Here is a 26,261-nt window from a genome sequence, read left to right as displayed (position 1 = left end):
GCTTTGCTTGTTTTGGTATGTGGAAACCGTGCTCAGTACTTTTCCTCGCCCTTCAGTTACACTCTATATAGTGGCCGCGCCATAGCTCAAGTGGTTAGTCGCTGGCTTCCCACCGCGGCGGCCCGGCTTCGATCCCGGGGTCTACTCGAGTGGGATTTGCGGTGGACAAAGTGGAGCTGGGGCAGGTTTTCTTCGAGTACTTCGGTTTCCCTTGCCAATCTTCATTCCACCAATTGCTCCACAACCACCCTCACCTATCATCTGGGGCTGGTACAATAGACCAGAAGCGGCCGCAGTAAGAGGGACTTACTCCCACCCCACTAGCAATAAAAAAATACTTTTAACTTTATGTAGAAACGTTATGTCTTAGATATTTTATATGTTTTATTCATATATGAAAATTATACAAGTTTCCAATAATATCTGAAGATGGTAATTAATGATTGAAACATGTTGGGGTTTTAATAGTATTTAATCAAGATAATAAAATAGAATTGATATTGAAGACTGATTTTACGTCTTATTTAAACAAAATGTTGAAATTTGTCTGTACGAAACGTATCAAAACTTGCACTAAACTTGACCGGACTTAACAAACTTGTTTTTGAGAGAGAGATTGCTCGTTTCGTTAAACACTTTTCCTGAAAGTCGAGAGTTTATTCAATATTCATTAATATAAACCTGATTTAGGCCGATCACAGTGACCGCGACGTCTAAGGCATGAACAGTCTTCGCTCGCTCGAACGCTGGGATCGTGGGTTCGAATCCTACTGAAAGCATGGATATCTGTGTTTGTTTTGCTCTGTGTATAGGAAGCGGCTTTGCGACAGGCTGAATCGTCCAAGGAATTCTTACCTTTTGTGTAAAAAGGATTACGAAAGTGAAGAGTAGGTCAGCCTTGATGAATGAATGAAGGCATAAATGAATAAAACTTGATATAACTGTAATTTAAACACAATTAAACCCTCTAACGCAAAGACCCCTATGCCTCTAACACTAAAGAGCTCTAAATTTTGTTTACAGATCGTATTTATGAAGTTCTTAAGACCCACAAAATAAATAATGATTATTCCCTAAGCAACTTTAACTGGTTAATCTTATAAAGGAAAAGCAGTGTTTTTTCTGTGAAAAACGAACTGAATTTTTAAATATTATTTATGTAAATTTGACACTTAAAGGGTAAGAAAATACAAACACAATCCTTACAGGAGAAAATCATTAGTTTTTTTATGAACCTTAGTCAAATTTTCACAAACCTCAAAACTGCCGGAAGTGAGTAGACAGCATCACGCCACGCCCACTGTATAGGAGGTCGAAACGTGGTAATGAAGAGAAAATCCCTCGCCTTGAATGCAACAGACTCTTCCGACGTCCCGCCCTTAAAAGAATGAAAATGAAACAAGAGGTTACTGTATAAATACTCTCTGATATAGAAAATTACAGACATTGTCACAATTAGGTCCAGTTTATATTTAAGAAACATATTCTGTTATGTAAACCTCACCATCATCACAAGACTCCCAGTTTGGGCGCTATTCTGAGACGGGTTCAGTCCAGTTATCATTTACATCCCTTGTTTCCCAAAGGCTAATTATGACATCACTCTGACTTGGGGTCTCCCAACGCGAATCATAAGCAGTGACATATTCTTGCTGCACAGGAACTACTGAGTCAGTCAGCGCCGAGACATAAGATGGCCTTTGGATCAGAGACCAAAAATCGCTGGACTAGAGAGCTCAGGACTAAAGGATCACATGACTAGAACACCAGTAACAACTGTTCACTAGACTAGACAGCTGAGAACAAAAGGATCAATAAGAGCAATGATTCGAAGGCATCACTGGACTAGAGAGCTGTTCTCAAAGTCTCTGTATTAAAGGTTCAAGACCAAAGGGAGCCTCTGGACTAGAGCGTTGAGGTCACGTTGTCAGAGGAAGACTGCGTCGAGGCGGACTCAACTCGAGGGGTTGACTGAATTAAAGGCCTGAAATCGAAGGGGACTGATGGACTAAGTGGGTTAGTGGACTAGAATGTTCAGGCACGAGGGGATTGTTTATTAGAAAACCAAGACTCAAGAAAAACACTGGATTAGGCCGCTAAGACGTGATGGAACCACTGAAAATAAACGGCAATGACTCAAACGTATCATTGGAGAGCAAAGCTGGCGCTCGGGCAAGTCTATGAAATTAAGCGATGAGGTCTTTTTTTTGGAAGCAGGGATGAAGAATTTTTAAATGTTGGCACTGGCTGTAAATGCGTGGTTAGCGTCACGTTTCGGAAGCTTTATCCCCAAATGAATAGCCCTGCGTATGGGTGTGCTTTAGAGCCATTCTGGACTCTGCTCCTGCCAGGAACTGAAACCCGATTACACGGTCGTCCAGACGGTACCCTAGTCATTACACACTGAGCTACCCGGCTTATATATAAAATTGTAATAGGCCTATACGTAGGGTAAAAAGCGTCCGGATGCAGTCTAAATTTAATTATTATTTAAATTATTATTTAAGATAATATGTTAAGAAAGTCATTATAGATTCTAGAAGGAAAGACAAATATACGGAAAGTGTAGGCATAAATATACGCGAGTGAAATTTGGTAGATTTTCATGTCACTAACTGAAATAATAATATTATTAGAAAAAATTAGAAATTTCCGAAGTTGTAACCATAAGAAAATTAATTATATGTTCAGTATAAACTGTTTACAACGATTTTTCTCTAAGAGATCATATAATATTCCTATACAGATGAACTTCTGGAAATGTTTCTTCATATTTTAACAATCAGACTGCCTCTCCGAATGCGTCAAAATGACAATGTACTGGACATTCAAACACAACATTATGAGTTGCGTAAGTGTATCCGAAAACGGTAGTTGCAGTCTTCGCCGGATATGCAGCGACGAAGGGGAATAGCTTTGTCCCCCCTCATCCACTTCTCTTTTCTTTGAAACGACGCCAAAGTAAAACACACATGCGCATGGCGTGGCGTCCCGTATTTGTATGTGTGTGTGAGTGTATTCAGAGACAGGAGGGGAGAAAGAATGGTTCTCCTCCCTAATCCGCCACCGCGACGCCCTCTTCGGTGGTCCACAATCAGACGACGCTGAGCGTCGCTATCAGATAGGCGTACAGGCTCGCATGGCAGAACATCGGTCCCTATTTCATATTAGATACTGCTATGATGTCCGTTTTGTACAAGCTGTGTGCGGGCAAGACCTATCATTTATGACGTCCGCCTGCCTGCATATTCTTTCAAACCTATGTAGATCATAACTTAAATTTCTAGGATTACTTATCGAGAACAACAGCTGGGGACGTAATTTAGGGAAGGTATGGGGGAATGGGGCCGGTCACGGTAGCCGAGCGGTCTAAGGTATGTACTGTCTTCGCTCGCTTGGAAACCGAATCCCACTCAGGGCATGGATGTTTAGTTTGTTTGTGTGAGTTCTTTTTTTTTTTGTGCTAATCACCCGCCCAATTAGTCCTACTGAATGTGTAAGATCTAGAAAAACCGAAGTGAACGGAGAAGTTCATGGAGGTAGGCCTAAGCCCACTGGGGCTGTAGTGCCAAGGGAAAAATTATTTGCCAATAAGAGGATGTTGGGTTTACACCGATCTACTTGCCTTTATTAATCCCGTAGCCAAAGACTGGAACACGCAAGATATACGCAAATTTGGAAATAGTGTGGCGACTGTGTGCTTTCAAACCTATTAAACCTGACCATGGAAAGTTTAAAGGCCGCGTACCCCTCTCACGTTGCAAACACATTACAAGTTTCAAGCATGTAATCTATCTTAATACCTGCGCCCGGCGTGTTAAGAATAATTCTCATGCAGAAGGTTATCTTGCAGCTGACATCGGGTGCTTTCGCGTTACAAAGGGTGAGAAAGTATAGTTTCCCAATTCCTTTGTAAATATGCAATCGTAAAACAGCTACGTTCCTAAAAGAAGCAAGAGATTTCAAATTCTGGCCTACGTGTTTAGAAAATCACTTGGTGTGGAATTTGGAGTCTGAGATCAGTATAGAAACCGACATCTTTAGGAAATTTATAGAGTTTGTGAGTCCATAAATATGCCTACTAGCTTGAAAGCACACATTGTAATTCGTGAGCCCGTATAGTGTGATACAACTGTACCCACATTTCAGAGGAACCTTTAGGGTATCAGCGAAAATGTTGGTATATTTCTACAAAAGTACACGGTTTCACTTCTCAGTGGATCGTAATCGGAACATTAAGGGAGAGTGATATTAAAATTAGAAAAAGGGGAAAAACCCCTTTCACCTTCTTCTGATCAGTGCGAAACCTTCTTTGATGATATTAATATTACAGGAAAGGATAATTTTTTTTGTAAAACTTCAATGGAAATATTTTTATGTGTCTAATTTTGTGGCATACTGACTCCCAAATGCAGGACAATAATGCCATAATATATCTGGATCTTGGCCAATTTTAGAGCTAGGTACGCCATATTTCTATCAGAATTCTTCTAAAGGACAAATATTTAGTACCTAAGAAAGAATTTTATATATAACTTACACCGTCTACAGATTATATGCAATATTTTCTTCTACATTTCCCATCAAAATATATACATTTCTCGTACTGTGGGTCTCCTATGACCGAAACTGCAATTACCCGACAGGAGAATTTTTTTAAGTATTGAAATATATTGGGTAAAAATGTTATGCAGAATAGGTAAGTGGATTCTAAGGTATGTCACGGTTAATATAGGTGGGCGTAGAAAGAACGAAAAGTCAGAAGTATTCATCCAAAGAGATCTATTTTCTGTGATATAGCGCCGAGTAGTCCATCGAAAGTCGAATAATTTTTCGGAGGAATATGTTCCTCCGTTCTTCAGGGGAGAAGGATAAGCTAAGATCCGCTTTCTACCTGCTTCGTGAATTTTTGCTTGTATTATTCTTCGACCCTGAAGATGGAGGCGACATGCCCACTTTGGAGTATAGGGCTGATTTCTCAGTTTCATAATCATTTTACAGACGGCAGGACTCCTTGGACGGGTGATCAGCTCGTCGCAAGGCCTCTACCTAAACACAGGACAACACAGACACAGAATAAACGCATACACACACCAAACATCAGAACTGGAAGTAATTACGGTTGAGGGAGCATGGCAGCGATAAGCGGCAATGGAAGGCTTGCCGATAGACTTCCATACAGTATTTATAAACAGCAGCTCTGTTTAATACATAGTCCTCTTATATCAAGTTCAGTAGCTCAATACAAATGTTGCCGCATTCCCCGAAATCTTCAAGTTCACAACAATCCCATACAGTGAAATCGTGATTTCGAAGTGCTCCTCAAGGGTTATACTGTGAAATAAATACAAAGTGGTTTTTTGCTCAGCTTAGGGCACTGCTAATACCTTAGACTTCCTCTTTCACTTCTACTATTCCTGTTGCTCCCACTTGGATCATAAGGCATCCATAAAACACTTCGTTTCACTTCAGTTTCTTAATCTAAGAAAGTCGGTAGGACTCCTTGGATAAGGGATCGGCCCGTCGCAAGGCCGCTACCAAACACAACACAGAATAAACACAGACATGCATACCTTGAGTGGGATTCGAAACCACGATTCCAGTGTTCGAAAGGGAGAAGACATTTCATGCCTTCGACCGCGGGGTCACTGTGATCGGTATATGACATCGAATTGTAGAATGATTGAAAATATAATGAATTACAAAGGAAGTGGTCGTGGCCTAACCGATTTACAGCGGCTCACGGACTTACACGATTCATGTATTTTTAAAAATTTCCTGTAAGGTGGAATCCTGTTAGTTGGACACGGATTTCTGCAGGGGGAAAAAAGAACAGCGTAGTGTAAGGGAAAAGTCGTGGACAGATCGTATTAAACCGAAAAATTAGCCACGTTAGTCAAAAATTATCCGTACTTTTAAAACCGCGTTAAAGTAAATTCACGTTAGTACAACTCGTGTTAGTCAGGGACTGGGTACACCAACCTGAAATTCATCTGGACGAGCAGGCGAAATGTACAAAAATTTTCAGTTATGATAGCCGGTTTCACACCCGAGATTCAAACGAGTACTACCTGAATGCAAGTCCAGAGTGATACTTCTACACCAACCTGCTGGGTGAAATAAATACTGTATCAATAGGCGTACTGCTTCAAGAACAACGAATTCCCCGTCAATAATCAAATTTCATTTATGAGAGTATCAAGAGCCAGGATAGCTCAACTGGCATAGCGAATGGCAACAGCTAGATGGTATGTGTTCAATTCCCGGCAGGGATAAGTTTCCTCTCTTCTTCTTACCGTCTAGACCGGCTCTGGGGCCCACCCATTCTCCTAACCAATGGGTACCGAGGGTGATTTCCCTGTGGATAAAGCGGCCGGAGCGTGAAACTAACCACTCACCTCCATCTAGTGCAGAGGTAAAGAACGGCAGATATATACCTCAGCCCCCCCCATATTTCTTCATAGCACAGTACTTAACTAGTTCAGCACAGGGACAACTTGGCTCTTGTACCTAACCATATGAACTATATGATGTACTTATTTCTTTTTCATTTCGTCTTTGTTGATCCAAATTGTTGTGTATATATATATATATTGCATCTCTGTCGTGCACATTGCATGGCCCGCTCATCTTGTGTTCCTTGTTTTAGCCATCTCATGAAAGATCAATTACAAATTTAGAAGCTTTTTACTGTATAATCCCCCCCTTCATTCTATTTTTTTATTTTTTTATTGCTAGTGGAGTGGGACTAAGTCCCTTGTACTGCGGTCACTTCTGGCCTGTTTTACCAGCCCCAGATGATAGGTGAGGGTAATTGTGGAGCAATTGGTGGAATGAAGATTGGCAAGGGAAACCGAAGTACTCGGAGAAAACCTGCCCCAGCGCCACTTTGTCCACCACAAATCCCACTAGACCAGACCCGGGATCGAACCCGGGAAGCCAGCGACTAACCGCTTGAGCTATGGCGCGGCCTTAATTCTATTCACTCCTTTTCCTTAAACTCAATAAACTAAGAAAACACAATAAAACTAATGTCAATAAAATCGATATTTTCGATAATACCTTACAGTAAAAATCTGCATAGAATTACTGTGTTTTTGGACTTTTTCCACGAAAAATGTCAAAAAACCCAGTAATTCTCTGTGTCACCCACCATTGTCAGAACCCTTTAGAATCTACTTGTACAACTGCCATGGATCCGGTATATACCCTGCCTTTAGAAAATTGGAACGCGTGAAAATCCAGCTTGCCAAAACGCTCAATTTTTGACGATAGAAAAAGTCTAAAAACCCAGTAATTCTCTGTGTCACCCACCATCGTCAGAACCCTTTAGAATCTACTTGTACAACTGGTATGGATCCGGTATATACCCTGCCTTTAGAAAATTTGAACGCGTGAAAATCCAGCTTGCCAAAACCCTCAATTTTTGACGATGGAAAAAATCTAAAAACCCAGTAATTCTCTGTGTCATCCACCATCGCCAGAACCCTTTAGAATCTACTAGTAAAAATAAAAAAAAATCAATTGCAACTTCATATAATGCTGGAACAAATTTTTTGGAGAATTTTAGATGCAAGAATAACGCGCTTTATAGTTAGGTATGCACAGTAATTTATTTTCGGAATGCTCTGTCATCCTTTTAGCAGGTAGCCATATTTTCTCACCTTCTCCTTCCTCCTGTTCGTTAGCTTAAGACGACACAAAAGGGGGAGAGTAAGTGAGGTTAAGATGTGTAAGGCAGGTGGAAATGACACGCTTATAAAATATGTCTCTCTGTCTCTACATCTCGGTCACATTGTGCGGAGACAAAGTTCCTCAATTATCACGCCCACTGTACACAAATTAAGCATCGTCCAGACGTACAATGGCGTGATTTCTTTGAAATTAATTTATCTTAATTTTGTTGCTCTGTCTTCTCACGTGCTGGGACAGTCGTGCTGCCTCCTCCGGAACACTGGACAGCGGTCCCCATTACTTAGTCTGACAGGTAGATATGGTGCCCCATCACAAGCATGTGAGCCTATCTCCATGTCACTGCAGGAAGGCAGTAACTCGGAACATTTTAATAACTTAAACTATAGAACTTCAAATATCAAAGCATACCGCTGGACACGACTGTAACTCAGTCTGAGTTTCAGTCCTCTGAAAGTAACGAAACGTTGTTGTTTGAGGCACCATGCTACAAGACAGAAAGTCGCGGGTTCAAATCCCGATGAAGTCATTGGATTTTTCAAATGGCCTAATTCTTCCAGCTGCAATATGGCCCTGGGGTCGACTCAGCCTCTAACATAAATGAGTGCCAGGAATATTCTTGGGGGTAAAGGGCGGCCGGCGCGTAGGGCTGACAACCTCACCGCCATCTGTGAGCCGATTTTCTAGAAAATGTGGGAGCCTCGACTTCTCACAATTCAATGGATTTCCACGGCCTGTTAAAGGGATATCTTTACCTTTCTACCTCATGTGGTTAGCCTTCCATCACTATCTCGGTCTTCCAAGTCTCTGTTTATCAGTCTGACACATTCAAGTTATATGTGTGATACAAGATTTCCTATGGTTAATTTTCGAAGCTATCAGCATTTCAGGTTATACAGGGCCGAAGGATAACATAACTTCAAATGTACTGCATTTGGAAAGTAATGGGTGTGATTTAATCAAGGTATTATACAGGCATTTTCATGAGTGAGCTGAAAAAAATTACGAATATCTTAGTCGAGATTCAAACCGAGCACCTCCCGAACATAAGTCTACAGTGTGAGAGCTCCATTAATCTGCTCGATGTTGGTTTCTCCTTACATTTTTATCTTCGACAATAAATAAATAATTTCATTTTTACTTTAAATGAAACGTCAGAGAATGATTACAAATTATTGCACAACACATAAATGTTACTGTACATAAATTTAGTATTAAAATTTCTAACAACAAAAATGTAGACATCAAGCTATCACTCTAAAAGAAAAAAAAGGATTTTCAAAAAACGACATAAATTATTATTTCGGAATTAAATATTTGGGGAGTCTTCATTCCAGACCGTATAAACGACACGGAAATATAATTATAAATGTACTATAAAAAAGATAGTTTGAAAAATAAATGCCGGGAGATACAAAATTAAGAATAGGAAGGAAAATAAATATGAAATGTGGTAGTGAGTCCCAGAAATTGAAGAGATGAAACACAAAAATACGGAAACAAAAAGCAATTATAGTATATCTACAGGCTCTTACTGGCGTTACGGGAATAGAAAATCGACTAAATATATCGAAATATTAAATATTTCAAACGTCATCAATAAAAATATACACAATATGAATTGGCTACAAGAGAAATACGAAATTATGGAAATAATTATACGAAACACCCAAATGTAAATATTTGATTCGGTCAGATCCTGGACGCCGCCACAAAAATTGTTGAAAGACCAGCAACATGAAAATGGTTTAGGAATAAACGATTAGCCTTAATCTTGCATAATTTATGATGATGTGTATATTCCTGTATTTTACTAAATTTTCACCATAACAAAAAATATTTCAGACTAAAGTGCATTTGTATAAAGACATACCAGTTCAAGCTAATTGCACTGAAGTGAAACTAGGACACTTCCACAGTCACATAAAAACAGATTTCAAGAAATTGAAATGAGTTCCAGACTTCTCTCAGCGGTGACTTCAAGGACAACTGTGTCCAAGTGGACAGCTGTCTTGTAAGATATAACGTCATGAATGTTAGTACATAGGTATCAACATTGCGACAGCACTTGCTGCCCCCTAATTTTCCATTGAGAAAACTGGCTGAAAATTTCTTTTTTGACAAAGCCGAATATGCCATTTAGCTCTGCGGGTTGAAAGCAAAAGGGCGTAAAATGTATGCTATTGTGGCATATTTGCTCGAAGCAAGAACTGTGGAGCCAGAGACAACCATTGCTAGGAAACGGTTCTAAAACAGCATTCGTTTCTAGGCAACGGCAACGAATCAAACAACGAAACAACGTCTGTTGCTAGGCAGCAGATTCTTAGTATGCAAGAATTGATGGCCGCTGCTAGGAAACGGCTAGGTAAACACGTTCCAGCGGCAACGGATACGACTGAAACAGAAGAACGATATTTTCTACATGGTGGGTACCGAGATGTTACAAGTAAGGGACAAGGTTCGAGCTTAGTCAGTAGTCAGTTGAAAGTCACTTAGTCTATGAAGAGGAGACGTAGTTGAAGTTAAAAGATGCTCAGTTGGAAGGGAGTCACCGATCAGAGGGGACATGAGCGCCGAATCTCCACTGCTAGAAACCGTTACCAGGAAACGCCTAGTAAAACACTGAGTACATTAGAGTGTGTAACTGATTTGTAAAGTGTAGAGAAAAAAGATAGCGCTATAATTGCAATTTGTGTGGTAAAATGTTCAATAAACCCAATATGCAATAAAGAAAACCATCTAGCGTCACTTATGCAAGTGACATTATTATGAAACAATATATTCAAAATTGAATACCTTATTTAAAATTCTAGAAATTTCCACAAACATCATTAGAATTAACATTCTGAACTGCTCAGAATCTTCTCATGCTCAGTCTTAAAAATCCGGAAAAAGCAAGCCATCTTTTATAAGCAGCAGTACTTAATAAAAAAAATCTGCGCATATTCAGGCTAATACTCTGTATTTTGAGAGAGCTGATTTATTGATTTTTGTATATTGATAGATTTATGCTTCGCAGAAATTAAGGGATCAGAATTATCTTATGTCTTTCTTTTAGTTTACTTCCCATCGCAAATCGATATCCACTGGACAAGGCAGTTCCACTCCCTCCTGGAACAGACTCTCAGCACCGAAGAGTTCACACAGGGGTTTATTTCTCATGATAAAGGGGAGTGGAGCGTGGAATTCTACGTCTAAATCCCGTAGGTTCATAAGCGTTCAATTTCTCATGCATGTTATTCTGAAATGTAATAAAATATAGCTTGAGGACCTTGAAGATGGAGGCGACAGGTTGCTCCAAAATGATGGTACTGACCTACAAAACTACACGGTGTCGCATTCTAGAGTGTTATAATCTGTATAGTTACCCCAAAGCTAATTCATGTTGGGCTGGATGTGATACTTTACAACTGTAGTTATGAAGAATTCCGCCAGACTGTGTGCAGTATATCCCAGTAGAACTCTTTAAATTTCTATTACCTCTACGAATACCAATTTTAGTTGAAATGCACAGAGTACTACTGGACAGCAAAGATGCCGGTTTACGCAAGCTCCAGTTATGAGTTTTCTTTACAAATTTCGAGCAAATTGTGCTGTAAGGAAGCGAAAGGTTTGAAAGTTGCCAGTGGTAGGCGCGTCAGGATACCGGGCGGTTGGCAGTCCAACAGCAGGAGCAGCCCGTGATTTACGTAGTGTTCTGCCAGCCTCCAGTGCGGGCACTGTAAAAGCAACCGGTATTTGTCACAACGGACAGTAACATGGACTCGGCCATTTGTTTCAAAACAAAACTTTTCTCTCCTCGAATAACATGCACCTTCCCCCTTACAAAACACGTCAAGTATACACATACATTCATTCACTCGCTCTCTACAACTTCGCTACCTCGTGTTTATGTAAAATGCGGCATCGCCATGATTCTACTTGGGAACGTGACATCGCATGCTAAAGTAAGGTATAAATTAAAGACATTAAGTATGATAATCTGCCTACTTTTTATTAGGGTACTTTTTTGTGTGTTCAAAGTAAAGTTGTTCCTGTGCTTAATTAAGCACCATGCCTGAAGACTTATGAGTATACTTAACCTCGCAACTACTCGTACGTGGAGGCGAGTGGTCAGCTTCGCGCCCCCGCCGTTTTACCCCCAGGTACCCGCTCTGTAGCAGGCTCTGTGAGATCCAGAAGGGATTTTGACGTTCTGGAAAACAAAAAAATCTCTGGCGGTGACTGTAACTGAACCTCGATTTCCTGGTCATCGAGCCCGTAGACTAGTCCTCTGTATTTGAACAAGATGCATAAACTGAATGAATCAGTTTGATTGCATGTTACATCTATCTATCTATCTATCTATCTATCTATCTATCTATCTATCTATCTATCTATCTATCTATCTATCTATCTATCTATCTATCTACGGCTCTACAGCCATTGTGGACATTGGTCGCTTTTTCAGTTTCTTAGTCCTGTACAGAGTTGGTAGGACTCTTTGAACGGGGCATCAGGCCGTCGCAAGGCCTCTACCTATACACAGAACAGCACACACACAGAATAAACATCCATGCCTTGAGTGGGATTCGAAACCAACGATCTCAGATTTCGAGCGAGCTAAGACAGTTCATGCCTTAGACCACGCGGCCGCTGTGATCGGATGCATGCTATGTCGCTCGTATTAAATTTTGATTTACTGTCTCAATGCATAATTTTGATCAATTTAATATGCCCAGGTAGGAAATTGGTTTATTTATAAGAAAACTGCTCGCTTTACAAATAAATGCAATGAATGATGATCGTATAAAGTACAAAATCCTTTGTTATTGTCAGACATAATTCTTATTGCAAATATTTTAATGAATATTTAGCAAAGGAAAATATAAAACTAATTTTTGGCTATGGGCAGTGTGGTAACTATAGTATTATACTTATGTAATATATAATTTTGCCAGCAATAAACGACAACGAAGATTTAAATATGCACAATACATGTACACAAATTGTAGTATATTTGTATACTCTTGTGAGAACAGAGAACCTTCGGGCAGTGTGCTGGGATGTGACGCTTGTAGTTGGATAACTATCAAGCAGCTTACAAGGCGTCAAATCACGGCAGGATATACCTTTATTTACACTCTTATGGTTACGGTGAGCTGACTGTGCGTTATTTACTTTTCCCTTCTGCCTATGCACCACGTAAGAAAGAGAATATACCGAGCAAATTGACTCTAGTTGTAAGGTTTCTTTCCTTGGCACTACAACTCCAGTGGGCCTAGGCCTACCTCCATGAACTTCTCCGTTCACAGTGGTAAGGTTTCTGACGTGAATTCTGGAGATGGCCGATTCATACATCGGCCGGGGTTAAGGGTTTTCGTGGTTTTTCTCATCACCTCCATTACATCACAACCACTTCCTATTTATCTTCAGATATTCTATTCCTTCAGATCCATTAATTCGACCCTTTTATAGTCTCAGTTACTGGAAGTGTCGTTAAATAAACTAAGGTTTGAAGGAAGGACTCAGGTACAGTACAGCTAGAGACCGGCTACAGGAGATGTGTGGCAGAGTTCTGTGAAAGATTCTTTGGAAAGTTCTGTATTTTGTGATGGGGTTTCGTTGCGCTGACCATGCGACACACTCTATCTGCTAAAGTTGGCACTAATTTCGCCGACAAGCGGCGGTCGCTCGGTAGGTATAGTTCGCATGCAGACTAACGCCATGGAGTTGTTATATTTTGGGATGTAAAGTCATTCAGCACGTTGAGAGTCTACCGACGTATCGGAAAAATTGTTACATCTTGTGCAGCCTATCCGCCGAGGTACGTTGGCGCTTTTCTTCACGGGGAGGATAGAAAGGATATTCGGAAGTATCCCTTTCATTGTCCATATGGACGCATACAGCTCCGGATGCCGACGGTCCCCTAAACCCAACCACAAACATATATAGATAATGTCTCAACAGGAAGGTGAAGACAGCCGTGAGAGGTGAGTACATAAGAATTTGGAAGCAAGTTTATTCAAGTCACAAAGGTAAAGTTATCCCTGTGCTCAACGAAATAGGCACTACGCCATGAAGGCGTAAGGGTGAGTAGATGTACAGATTACATTCTTTTGACCTCGGCACTAGCTGGTCAGCTTCACGCCCTGGCCACTTGACCCCCCGGGAAAGAGCCCGCGGTACCCATTGGAGAGGAGGTTGTGAGGACCTCAGAGCTGGTCTTGACGACGCAGAGAAGAGAAAATTCTTGATCCTACATGGACTCGAACTCCGATCCCTCAGTCTTGCAGTCCGCAGCCAGTCACTATACCGACTACGCTACCCCGGTTCCTTTCAAGTCACAAACAAGTAGTAAACATCCATCAAGTTTAACTAATTCAGTCGGAGTAAGAACTTATTTATATGTTATATATTGAAAGGTGTAAAGGTTGATATATTTTATTTACCATTATTTTGGTATTCAATTGGACTGAGTAAAACTATGAAAACCGAAACGAGGTTCGAAATGAGTACTTTCCGGATATAAATTTAAGCATCAGAAATTTATAAGTGGTATATTATCTATGGACCTGCGTCTATTAGTAGAATTGGTAGCATTATGGCCCTTCGAAATCGTAGGTTTATCGAGATAATATGTGAAACACATTGCGTCTTCATTACAACCTGCCCCGTGGGGGGGCAGATTATTATTTTGAGAACCATACAGAACTTATAAATGCAAAATGGGAGCAGAATGCATTGGTACATAAAGTGATCTCTATGTTTGTGGAGGTTGAAATTTAGTAGGTATATAATGCTTAGAATTTCAAAATCCTCGACAAAAATAACGAGGTATTATAATAATCATGCAGTTTTAATTTCAATATTATATGATACTAACAAAATTTGACATAATTATCCAACAGTCATAACTGTCAATCAAATTTAATTCTAGCCATCAATCTACCAATTGTTACCAAGAGACAAAGATAATCGTTTCCTCCCCCTCCCCTTCCCCCTAAAGTTGAACCCACAGCTGCTGCTTCAAGCTCGTCCTGGATGAATGAGACCGAGTATGTGGGATTTAAAGTTCAGACGGCGATGAACAAAAAAATTATCGTTTTTGCGATACGGGGCCGTGTCGTCTGGTATATGTTTAGTGACATTTAGAAGGAATATACGACCTCTATTTCCATGGTAGGTTCTACGCTAAAAATTGAAGCAGCATTTTTCTCTGAATTTTTTTCTACCCCGAAGATGGAAGCTGTACGTTCTGCTTAAACGTTGAAAAACATCTACCTGGCTATAGGAGTCATATTCCAGAAGAGAGTAGTTTTCAATGCTCTGAGAATATTGGGGAATTTTTAACCTATAACAAATATTACCTATCTAAGAGATCAAAGACTTAAATGCTGGTGGGACTTTCCTTGGGAAGTTCATAGTTCATTTGCCTGACCACGACATTTTCTGCTCTTACAGAACCCGACAGAAATTCATCATTAGCCCATAACTGAGGGAAAAACTGAGGGTATTCGAGAACAGGGTGTTGAGGGGAATATTTGGACTTAAGAGAAATGAAGTGACAGGAGCTCGGAGAAAACTGCATAATGTGGGGCTTCATAACGTGTGCTCTTCTCCAAGTATAACTAGAATGATCAAGTCAAGGAGGATGAGGTAGACAGGGCATGTAGAACGAATGGGGGAAAGGAGGAATGCATATAGGATATTGATGGGAAAGCCAGACGGAAAGAGACCACTGGGAAGACAAAGGCGTAGGTGGGTTGCTAATATTAAAATAGATCTTAGAGAGATAGGATGGTATGGTTTGGATTGGATTGATATAGCTCAGGATAGGGACCAGTAGAGGGCTCTTGTGAACACGGTAATAAACTTTCTGGTTCCATAAAATGCTGGGAAATTCTTGAGTAGCTGCAGAATTGGCGGCTCCTCAAGAAGGGTTCAGCTCCATAAGTAAGTAAATGAGAAAATGACGTAAGCCCCCTGCGTCAATTCATATCCTCAACAGCATTTCTCAATATCGAATTTAATATTATCCTCCAGTCTATACGTATCGTTATTTCAATCCTAGTTACAGCACGTAGCCTTTTTTGACCGTCCCTGCCTGCTGAGCCGATGGATACATGCCCTGTAATTGCCTTTTTCTTTACGTTCTGGATCAGGAACTACGCTAATAGATTTACGTTGTTCAACAAAAATATGGTGATCAGCTTCAGAAGCTGTGCTTGGGTCAGACTAAAGACGTGAACTGTGATTAAAAAAGTAAGAAATTCGTCATACTGCAAGTAGCCATAGCAACCGCTGACCATGAAGTTCGGAGGCGGGGGAGGACGCGATGCAGGTATAATTACAATTGGCTGTACCAGATTTCTCGCTCCCTCATCTATTCCATGAAAAATTATATCCGGTAGATCTCCGTCTAAAATGAGTATCTGATAAACTCCAATGCTGCAAAACTTAAGAGCTTTTGCAACACTTACTTACTTACTTGCCCGGCCGCGCCATAGCTCAAGCGGTTAGTCACTAGCATCTCACCCCGGCGACCCGGGTTCGATCCCGGGTCTGGTCAAGTGGGATTCGTGGTGAACAAAGTGACGGGACAAGTTTCCTCCGAGTACTTCGGTTTCCCCTGCCAATCTTCATTCCACCAATTGCTCCACAGTCACCCTCACCTAACATCTGGGGCTGGTATAATAGGCCAGAAGTGGCCGCAGTATAAGAGACTTAGTCCCACCCCACTAGTAATAATAATAATAAAAATTTACCTACTTATGGAGCTGAGCCCATTTTGAGGAGAAGACAAATCTGCAGCAACAACAAGAATTTCAAGCATCTTATGGAACCCGAAGGTTCATTACCGTATTCACAATAGCCCTTCACTGGTCCCTATCCTGAGCCAGATCAATCCAATCCATACCATCCCATCCTATCTCTCTAAATCCATTTTAATATTGTCCACCACCTACGTCTTTGTCTTCCCAGTGGTCTCCTTCCTTCTGGATTTCCAATCAATATCCTATATGCATTCCTTTTCTCCCCCATTCGTGCTACATGCCCTACTCACCTCATCCACCTTGACTTGATCATTCTATTTATACTTGGAGAAGAGTACAAGTTATGAAGCTCCTCATTATGCAGTTCTCTCCAACTTCCTCTCACTTCATCCCTCTTCTGTCCAAATATTCTCCTCAGTACCCTATTCTCAAACACCCTCAGTCTACAAGTATGTTCCTCCCTTAATATCAGAGACTAAGTTCCACACCCATACAGAACCACAGGAAAAATTATAGTTTTTTATATTCTAATTTTTATGTTTTTATACAGCAGACGAGAAGACAAAGATTCTGGACTGAATGGTAGCAAGTATTACCTGAGTTTAATCTCTTCTTAATTTCACTCTTCAATCACCTTTTGATTTGTTATCGTAGTTTCCAAATATCTGAACTGTGCCACATTTTCAAGACATCTGTTTCGTATCTTGTCATGATTTTGTCCTGCATTTTGGTGATGAGAACACTGCTTGAGCTAACACTGCAGCAGAGACAACTGTGAGTCCACATGTAATAATTCGGGCCTTTATTAACGTCTTTGAAGAATATACGGCACAGAATGCTTTCAACCTAACTAAAATGTTATCCTTCAGATGTCGCTATCAGCAAACTAAATTATACTGACGTATCCGACGCTAATTTGTAGATCTTTTTTGAGAGACTTTTATGGTTCAGCATGGATTCAGTTGGAAGAAAGAATTTCTGGTCTTGAGTCTCAAGGGTTTTGATGCCAAGAAGAACTGATTGGCAGTAAAACGTTAGTCGTAAAGTAAATTTGGTTTTGACAACTAAAGCCAGTCCATATCAGCATAATCTCCATCTCCAAGACTCATTTTAATAGCATCCTCCCCCTTATGCGTACATATTCGAATAGTACTTTTCTTCTTCGTTGATTTCGTTGATCGATCAATTTATCAGTAATTGATGAAGCGTGTAAATTATGAAGCTCCTCCTTATGTAATATCCAAAAGTACTCGATTACGTTTTAGCCTATTTCCTTATTTTAAAGAAAATAAAAGGAGGCTTATACGATCTCCATGCTGTCTGTGTGTCTGTGCATCCCCCATCAACTTTTGAATTCCTGAACCGGTCATTATATAACTTGGTATGTACATCAGAGCACCTGACCCCGTCTCAACGGCGTACTTCATAAAACCCTCCCATCAGTCCATTTGTCTACATATTGTGACATGACGCCCGAAAGTCGGAATAACGAAATCAGAGGTCACGTCCATTGTTAGACAACTGTGCGGGCAACGAATAAGAAAACAAAAATAGAATAACTTCCGTTGTTATGCAACGGCGCTGTAAACGCTCCTTCCAAACAATAGAGAGGTTGCGTTTTCTGCGTTTTCCATGCCAAGAGGTTATAAAAAACAAAGATCATTTGAGTTAGTTGAAATTCGAGACGCCAAGTCTGCCAGGGTATGAGCTTGGGAGCAGAGGAACTGAATTGAATCGAGTCTCTGGACGTGACAGTTCGCAGAATAATTGAGACAATGGCAAAAAAGGAATTAGGCTGTGTAAAGAAGACTTCAAGTGTGATTTGAAGCGACAGTGAGAGTGTTATAAAGCCGTTGGCAGGAAACGGCTAGGGGAGAATGAAGACTGCGAACCCTAGTACGCCTGCGTTAACGGTGAACTGTAAAGTGTGTAGATCAGCGATAGTGGTGTATTACTTGTAGTTACGAGATGAAGATATGTTGTGACAAGAAATCCAGTCATCCAATACAAAACCAGTCTATAAGTCACCCGCACCCCTTACACGTGACATTATGTATCTTCCTATCGCTGCTAGGCAACGGCTCATTACAGACGCTAACGTGACAACAAATACAAGCAAAAATAGAAGAATTGAAGGAAGCCGTCTTCTGGGATGTGGCGCCGTGTGCAAATTGTGTTAAACGTCGTTAAACCGCCGTGAAAATCTCAAATTTTACAATAGAAGAATTGCTAAAAGCATCATTTTCTATTCCGCCGTATCGTATCAAGGAAAATAGTTGATTATCTCTTCCCAGAACTTATTGTTTCTTATTAAATGCACATAAAAATTCTTCGCTTGGATTGATGGGATAAGTTTCACGCAAATTCGAAATAGCAAATAAAATTATAGTTTTGTAATATTAATATGTAAGCTCTTAAATAGAAAGAAAATAAAAGTTTCTATTGTAAACTTAAGAATTTCCAAAATTTAATCTGCTCCTCATCTGATGACGAATACAATTTGTTCCACAAAACAAACTACCGATACCTAAACTCCAAATTTTTTTTATATATCATATATAGAACAAGTTTCCAGACAACGTTGAAATCACTATGGATAAGAATATATTATGCCATTGTCACGTCTGCGTATGACGTGTAGTTTTACAGGAAATGGCCTGATACTGAAATACCCTTCACGAATGAGCCACTGCACCATTCACTCCAGTCGCTCCGAACAACTGACCACTTGGCCGGGAACCCAATTAAATCTGTACACATCTTATCATCCTGAATCTCACATGCAACAACTCCGGCTCTCCTAAACGAACACTCGATCAATCAAATTTACAGGCTGACGCGGATAGATACAAAGACGAAATACTGGTAACAGGACAGTAACAAATGAGGCAAAATTATGAATACTTATGTACTTAATATACCTGCAGACAAGGTCCAGAGCTTGCCTACTGGCCTTAACTGGTACCCTCATCCTGTTACTTCGGACCCTGAGCCAACAATTGTGCACGTCCTTGTCCACGTTAGCAGATAATATCTGACGCAAGAAAGGAAAGCGGAGGACAAGAAGGAGATGAAGAAGAAATGAACACGTAAAGAAAAATAAGAGGCCAAGAAACAAGAAAAAAATAGGCTAAGAAGAAAAGAGGTGATAACAGTTGTAGTTTAATATAGGCAAATTGATAAAGGGGAAGGAAATAAGAAATGTTTTATTTTATTTCTAAGCTTTCCTTTCTCCAAAAATCTCACTCATTAACATGACATTTATACAGGGTTTGAGGTTCTCATGGCCGTGGATATAAAGGGCTAAGTTTCCTGGGATATAACGCATTGTAGGATGTTGAAAAGACGGCCTCTGAGGTCTAGTGGTCAGAGTTTCTGGCTACAGATCCAGCGGTCCGGGTTTTATTACCGGCGCTACCAGATTTTATGAGAAGTTGTGGGTCTGGAAAGAGTCCACTTAACCTCGTGAGAATAATTTAGGAGCTATTTCAAGGAAAAAGCGGCTCCGGTCTAGAAAACCGAAGTTGACGGTCGTGGGTTTCGTTGCACTGATCACGCGACACTCCTTATCCGCTAAAGTTGACACTAACTTCACCGACAAGCGGCGGTCGCTCGGTCGGTATAGTTCGCTTGCGGACTAAAACCACAGAGTTTAGTTTTAGTATGTTGAAAATCAAACCTTCATGTCTGTTATCCTTCTTAGTATTTGGAAAGCCAGAAATGTATCTAAATCATATCTAAAACGTTTGTCGGTAGCTCACAAAAAATATGTTACGAATCCATTACAAAATCAAATTATTATTGCTGTTTAGTAAAACAATCGCTCTCTGTTCTGAGAATAATAATATAAAATATATAAATGCACTGTATTGGAAAAAGGCAGAGATCTTAAGGGTAAAGAAAGTGGTCTATATATATAAACCGCTGATTTACAGGGCGAAACAGTATTGTGGTGCAGTGCTGGAGTTCTCTGCTTAAAAATGGGATGCATCAGGTTAGAATCTTGACTACAGCAGCATTTCGCTTTCTTAATGTACTATGAAGTAGGCCACGAAATTACATTCATCCTATGCATTTTACGTAATGTGTCGCGGTCTAACAAAATTCAAGCCCGAATAACTCCTGCAACTGATACAGTGTTACCAATCACTGTATGACGCCGGAAGAGCCCAGTTAAGAAAGTGATTGGCTAGGGGATGGATGACTATCCTGAGTACTAGTTTTAATATTATCTTCGTCTATTCTATGTGATAATCTTCCCAGGGTTTAGCCGACGAATGTGTATAAATTGAATTATTTTATCTGTGCAACGTGTCAAGTGAATTTAATCCTCTTTAATTTAATCGTCTAAACATCATTTAGTGAAGAGTAAAACCTATATTTCTCATCAAAATATATCTGTCCTCTCTTGATAATAATTACACATATTTAGGTCCAAATATTCTCTTCGGCCCCTGCTCTCAAACATTCTCAACTTTTGTCCCTAAGTTATTCCAGTAAGGCGGGGAGCCAATTCTCTCCTCTATATAAAACGACAAGCAAAAATACAATTTTTGTTTACTTAGCTCTAGGTTCTTAGACTGAATAAGAAGAGGCAATGCTGCATTGAAGGGGAGTAAGTACTCCCTAAATTAATTTTCTCTTAATTTATTATGAGCGTAATACAGACCTGTCACTATCGTTCAAAAGTACTTGAAATTTCTCAGTTCTGAAAGAATTTTCTTTTGGGGTCCACTTACAATTCTATCCTGCTTATAATAATGTTACATAAACATGCTTTTTTTTGTATTTATTACTACAGCGATATTTTCACATCGAATTTAAAGCCACGATATTTATAAGTGAGATATCACTGGTTAGAACATTGAATCCTAGAAGTGGGGATTCCCCACTTGCAAGAAACGTAGAGTTCACGTCGAACAGTTATCTCCATGGTAACCAGGAACATTCCACAAAGTAAAAGAAGTTTGTACGTGATGGGCTGGCGGACTGTGGGTGTGTTAGTTCTTGGTCAGACAGTTCCAGTAGCCCACATCGGGGACGGCCATTGACCGACCTCAACAATAGAGACCAAACGAAACAATTGCCTGACACGAAGGCTCGACTAATTCCAGAATTATAGGACTTAAGCGTGGAAATCTAGAACATAGTGATGCCAAAAAGTTTAGTAAGAAATATCCAATTAAAAAATGAACGAATTCTTTTGCTCCCGCGGACCAAGTACCCTAATATCACGGGCACCGATGAAGTTCTATTTCAAGCTTCTGCAAGAAATGGGCCCAAATTAAATGACCCCATAGCTTGAAGGCCATTTATATAAGTCGGTCTAAACAGTTCAGCTACAAATTCGCTTAAATGATTAGTATGATGCTTGGAATTCTTTTCAGACTAAACTAAATTTTTGGGGAGTGAGGAATATCTGACAAAAAGAGAACAAAGAAAAAATAATAAAACACAAATACTAAAGGGAAGTGGTAATAGGGTTTAAGCCAAACTGTCCGATTTGTGATAATATGGTGTATTTTTCTCCTAAAATCTCATTCAACTGCAATGAAAGTCTATTTAATTAAATGTCAAACAACAACTGGTTTCACGTCTCTTTCAGTTATACAACGTACATCTGGTGATAAGGAAAATTGGGTCTTTTGTAATTCCAAGGGCCCGAGGGAATTTCTCCACTGGGTGGAGAAGTAACTTAAGCGACTGCCCTGTGAAGTGGAATGGTTTTGCCTTCGTCTGTTCTTCTTTGCTAATCCAAATGTAGAACTTAAAAGTTTTCGCCTATTTTCCCCTTTCTTTCTAGACATAGATATCTTCTCTAAGAGCGAAATTCTGGAGATGAATGAAATTTATATCGATAACTAATACCGTTGTTTGTGAAAATATTATTTTACATACCTGACATATAAACTCATGACGATATTAAATATTTCTAATTCCAGAAAATATTTAAAATATAAGTCTTTAAGCCGGTCACGATAGCCGAGCGGTTTAAGGCATGCACTGTCTTCGCTCGCTCAGAAGCCGGGATCGTGGGTTCGAATCCCACTCAGGGCATGGATGTTTGTGTGCGTTTTTCTGTGTTTGTCTACAGGTAGAGGCCTTGCGATGAGCTGATCACTCGCCCAAGGAGTCCTACTGAGTGTGTAAGATCTAATAAACCGAAGTGAAACGGAGAGTTTCATGGAGGTAGGCCTAGGCCCAAATTGGGGCTGTAGCGCCACAGAAAAAAAAAGTCTTTAAGAAGAAAGACTATAAAAAATCCGTTTAAAAGAGCATTATAACGATAGTGTCCATAGTTATAGGAATCCCATAAATAAATGTGTACCAGATTTCAAGGCCGTAGAATTTGTAGTTGCTTGTACAGAGGCGGGCCGCCTCTATGGTCTAGTTTTTCAGAATTCCTGGCTACAGATACAAAGGTCCGGGTTCGATTCCCGGGGCTACCAGATTTCTTCTTGGTAGTAGTGGGTCTGGAACGGGGTCAACTCAGTCTCTTGATGATAACTGAGGAGCTATTTCAAGGAAATAGCAGCTCCGGTCTAGAAAACCGAAGGTAACGGCCGTGGGGATCCGTTGAGCTGACCACGCGATATCCTCTAGCCTCTTAAGTTGGAACTAGTTAGTTAGTTAGTTAGTTAGTTAGTTATTGGAGAGGGTGGGTTTCCCCATGCACTGAGACCTGTATTGGTCCATTGTGCTTCCCTCTATGATTTCTACCAGTCTCTATATCCTACCGGTACTGGTGCTTACCATCAGTCCCGCCCAGCCAGCGAGACCAGCTCTACTAGCTGAGAGGTATCTATAATGCTTCCCCCATTACCAGAGGAATTAGAGACTGCTGTTGAGCGGGAAACGTCCGTTAATTTAGCTCAGTGACCTCCTTTGGAGATATGAGGTCCTTTTGCGTGCCGTAAAGCTACTACACGGGACCCACGGCTTAAAGTCCCTCCCGGAGGACTTGTTCCCTGAATTTTTCCGCCCTTAAAAACTCGACGACCTCCGCCGGGTATTTGAACCCGCGTACTACGAGTCATGAGGTGGGAATGTTACCTCTAGACTACGGGGGCCGCTAAAATTTGGCACTAACTTCGCCGACAAGCAGCGGTCGCTCAGTCGGTATGGTTTGCTTGCGGACTACAACCTCGGAATTTGTTTGTTTTATACAGAGGTGCGTTACTATGACAAATTTACGTTGAGGAGATACACGAGTTCCCATATTTCCTTAAGATTTCTGCTTTCATTAATTCCTCGCTTTCTTCGACTACTTCTGAAGCATCTTCTTCGTTTTTGGTGTTTTCCTTCTTTGCTTCGTTCTTCTTATTATTATTATTCGTTTCCTTCTTCTCCTTGTCTATTCTTATTCTAGAAATCGTGTATAAATCCTGCATACAATGTCTGAAGGGAGTATTTAGCTCTGCACTGTAAGTCCCTGAACCGGTTTCATTCCTATACTAAACCTCGAAGGGACAGATAAATATTTGGTGCAGTTCCTTGCACTTATTCTCACGATAGAGGCCTCAGTTGCACTGATGCACTGCAAGATACAATTACTTAAAAACTAAAACAGCCATTCTTATGACGAACGAGCATTCGTCAGAATCTGAACAAACTTTTATAATATAATGATCGAATTTTTGCTTACTTAACGATGCTTTTACAGATGCATGGGTTGTGTCTATGTAGTGTCAATTGGAAGAATTACTTTGTGCGTGATGAAGCGACAATAACGTACCATGAAAATTGCAGTGGCACGCTTAATGTGATGTCTAATACATGCCTGAAAAGGTTAAGCAAATCAACGAAGAGCCTCAGTGAATGGATTCGGCTTCGTGGCCGATATTCGATTCTCAGGACGTTCCATATTTGAAGCTAATGATATTAAGTGTACACAAATATTTCAAGAAATATTCTTATTCGTTTCTCATAGATTCAAAACTTATTAAAACTTGGGATACTCTTCATTTTGCGTAACTGTCAGATATGGTCTCTTACTCAGCGCAAATACATAAATTGGATTTTTTTAAAATAAATCTATAATTAATAAACATGAAATTATGAATATATATAAAAAGAAGCTGTATCGTTTAGAGTTATATTGTTATTATTTAAACCAACGAGTAGCAACGAGCAGGATATACAATTCAAACAGGAGAAGATAAAATATATAATATTTATATTGGGGTTCAGTTCTTGTAATTATGCCTGGAAAATCGATGAGAAGATATGGAGATAATATTCGCAGACCATTCGAAGACGGTTGGTTCTGAATTTGAAAATGACTCTCTACTAACGTGTGTTAAAATTCTACAAAACACTGAGAGTATAGGGAAGGGGGGTTAATAAAGGGGAACTTGGATTGCGACAGAGATAGGTGACAGTGGCTTGCAGGGAATTTGGGATTACGTCCCTACGACCAACCTCTGCATCAACAAGGGACACATTAGTTCCGTGGTTTTAGTCCGCAAGCGAACTATACCGACCGAGAGACCGCCGCTTGTCGGGGAAAATAGTGCCAACTTTTAGCGGATAGGGGGTGTCGCGTGGTCAGCGCAACGAATCCCCACGGCAATTAATTTCGATTTTCTAGACCGGAGCCGATATTTCCTTCAAATAACTCCTCAATTATCCTCACGAGGCTGAAAGGACCCCGTTCAGGACCCACTACTTCTCAGAAAAAATCTGGTGGCGCCGGGAATCGAACCCAGGACCTATGGTTTGCAGCCAGCAACTCTGACCACTAGACCACAGAGGCGGTCACAACAGACATATTACGAAATATAAATAAGATACACAAAAGATAATTAATTATCTACAGTATAAGACAGTAGGCGAAAAACTGTCGGTATTTGAGAGAGACGCATTTTGCTGATTACTTAAGAAGATCCTTTATCTAGAATACATATAGTTAGGTTGTATGTTGATTCTGAATACTGAATAGTAAAGGATTTGGAAGAAAATTGTTGTGTTCCAGTAGAGGTACTATATCTAAATTATCCTGGGGGAAAGTCACGAACAAACTCAGTCAGAGTAGCCAGTGTCCTAGCAAATATTCAAAATGAGCACCTACCGAACACAAGTACAGAGCTATATCTGAAGCAGCACGTTCCCTTGCTGGACAGTGTACGCAGAATGCATTCTCCTGCAAAATAACCTGATTAATGAAACTCTCAATACAGACTGTACAGAAAAAGAACCCAGTGACGATCAAGAAAGAGACGGATGGGCCAAAATAATTCGAAACAGAATGTAAACCTACTAAAGAAAGAATAAGAACTTGAAAAGGAAAAAGAAAAGGAAGAAAAATATGCGAAAGTAAAATATATGACAGAGCACGAGAAGCGAAGGAGACAACACGTGGACACAGTGTAAGTATGTTGTAACAGGGAGAGAAATGATAAAATTTACACGATTCTGAAAGAATAACAATAAATATTAGGTTAAAGAGGAAAAGGAGAGGAACTATGAAAATGAAGAAGGAGGAGAATCAGAAGGAAAGGGGAATAAAACAAAGAAGGTATTTAAAAAGCTTGAGAGGCAAATTATAAAACCTAAGAGACGAACAGAGACAAGAACCAATGTGTGAGAACAGAAGTCACATAGCCCACTTCAATATTGCTTAGACTTCATGACACACAGATATATTCCAATTTTTATTTTGTTTTTCTGTGAAGAACTTGCATTAAAGAACCGGTTCTAGCTACGTTAAATTTGTCGGATATAACTTCAAAGATTTTAATCGACGCAACGTTTGTAGTTTTTGGCCTACAGATTGCATTTCATATGTAATATGTAGTCAAGTTTACAGTCTGC

The 26,261-nt window shown here is 40.1% G+C and overlaps 1 protein-coding gene across 1 annotated transcript in view; it reads right to left on the bottom strand.

Moving 5' to 3' along the window:
• Positions 1–26,261, bottom strand: part of LOC111866474 (zinc finger protein rotund) — a 938,200-nt gene that overhangs the window by 784,255 nt on the left and 127,684 nt on the right. The window contains exon 2 of the mRNA XM_033752262.1: positions 1,257–1,378. The gene's annotated coding sequence lies outside the window, so the exon portion shown is untranslated. The remainder of the gene's footprint in view (positions 1–1,256; positions 1,379–26,261) is intronic.

Source organism: Cryptotermes secundus, unplaced genomic scaffold, assembly GCF_002891405.2.
Source record: "Cryptotermes secundus unplaced genomic scaffold, Csec_1.0 scaffold320, whole genome shotgun sequence".
Lineage (NCBI taxonomy): Eukaryota > Metazoa > Arthropoda > Insecta > Blattodea > Kalotermitidae > Cryptotermes > Cryptotermes secundus.
Note: the sequence above shows the minus strand (reverse complement) of the source record. Positions and strands in the feature narration are given on the sequence as shown.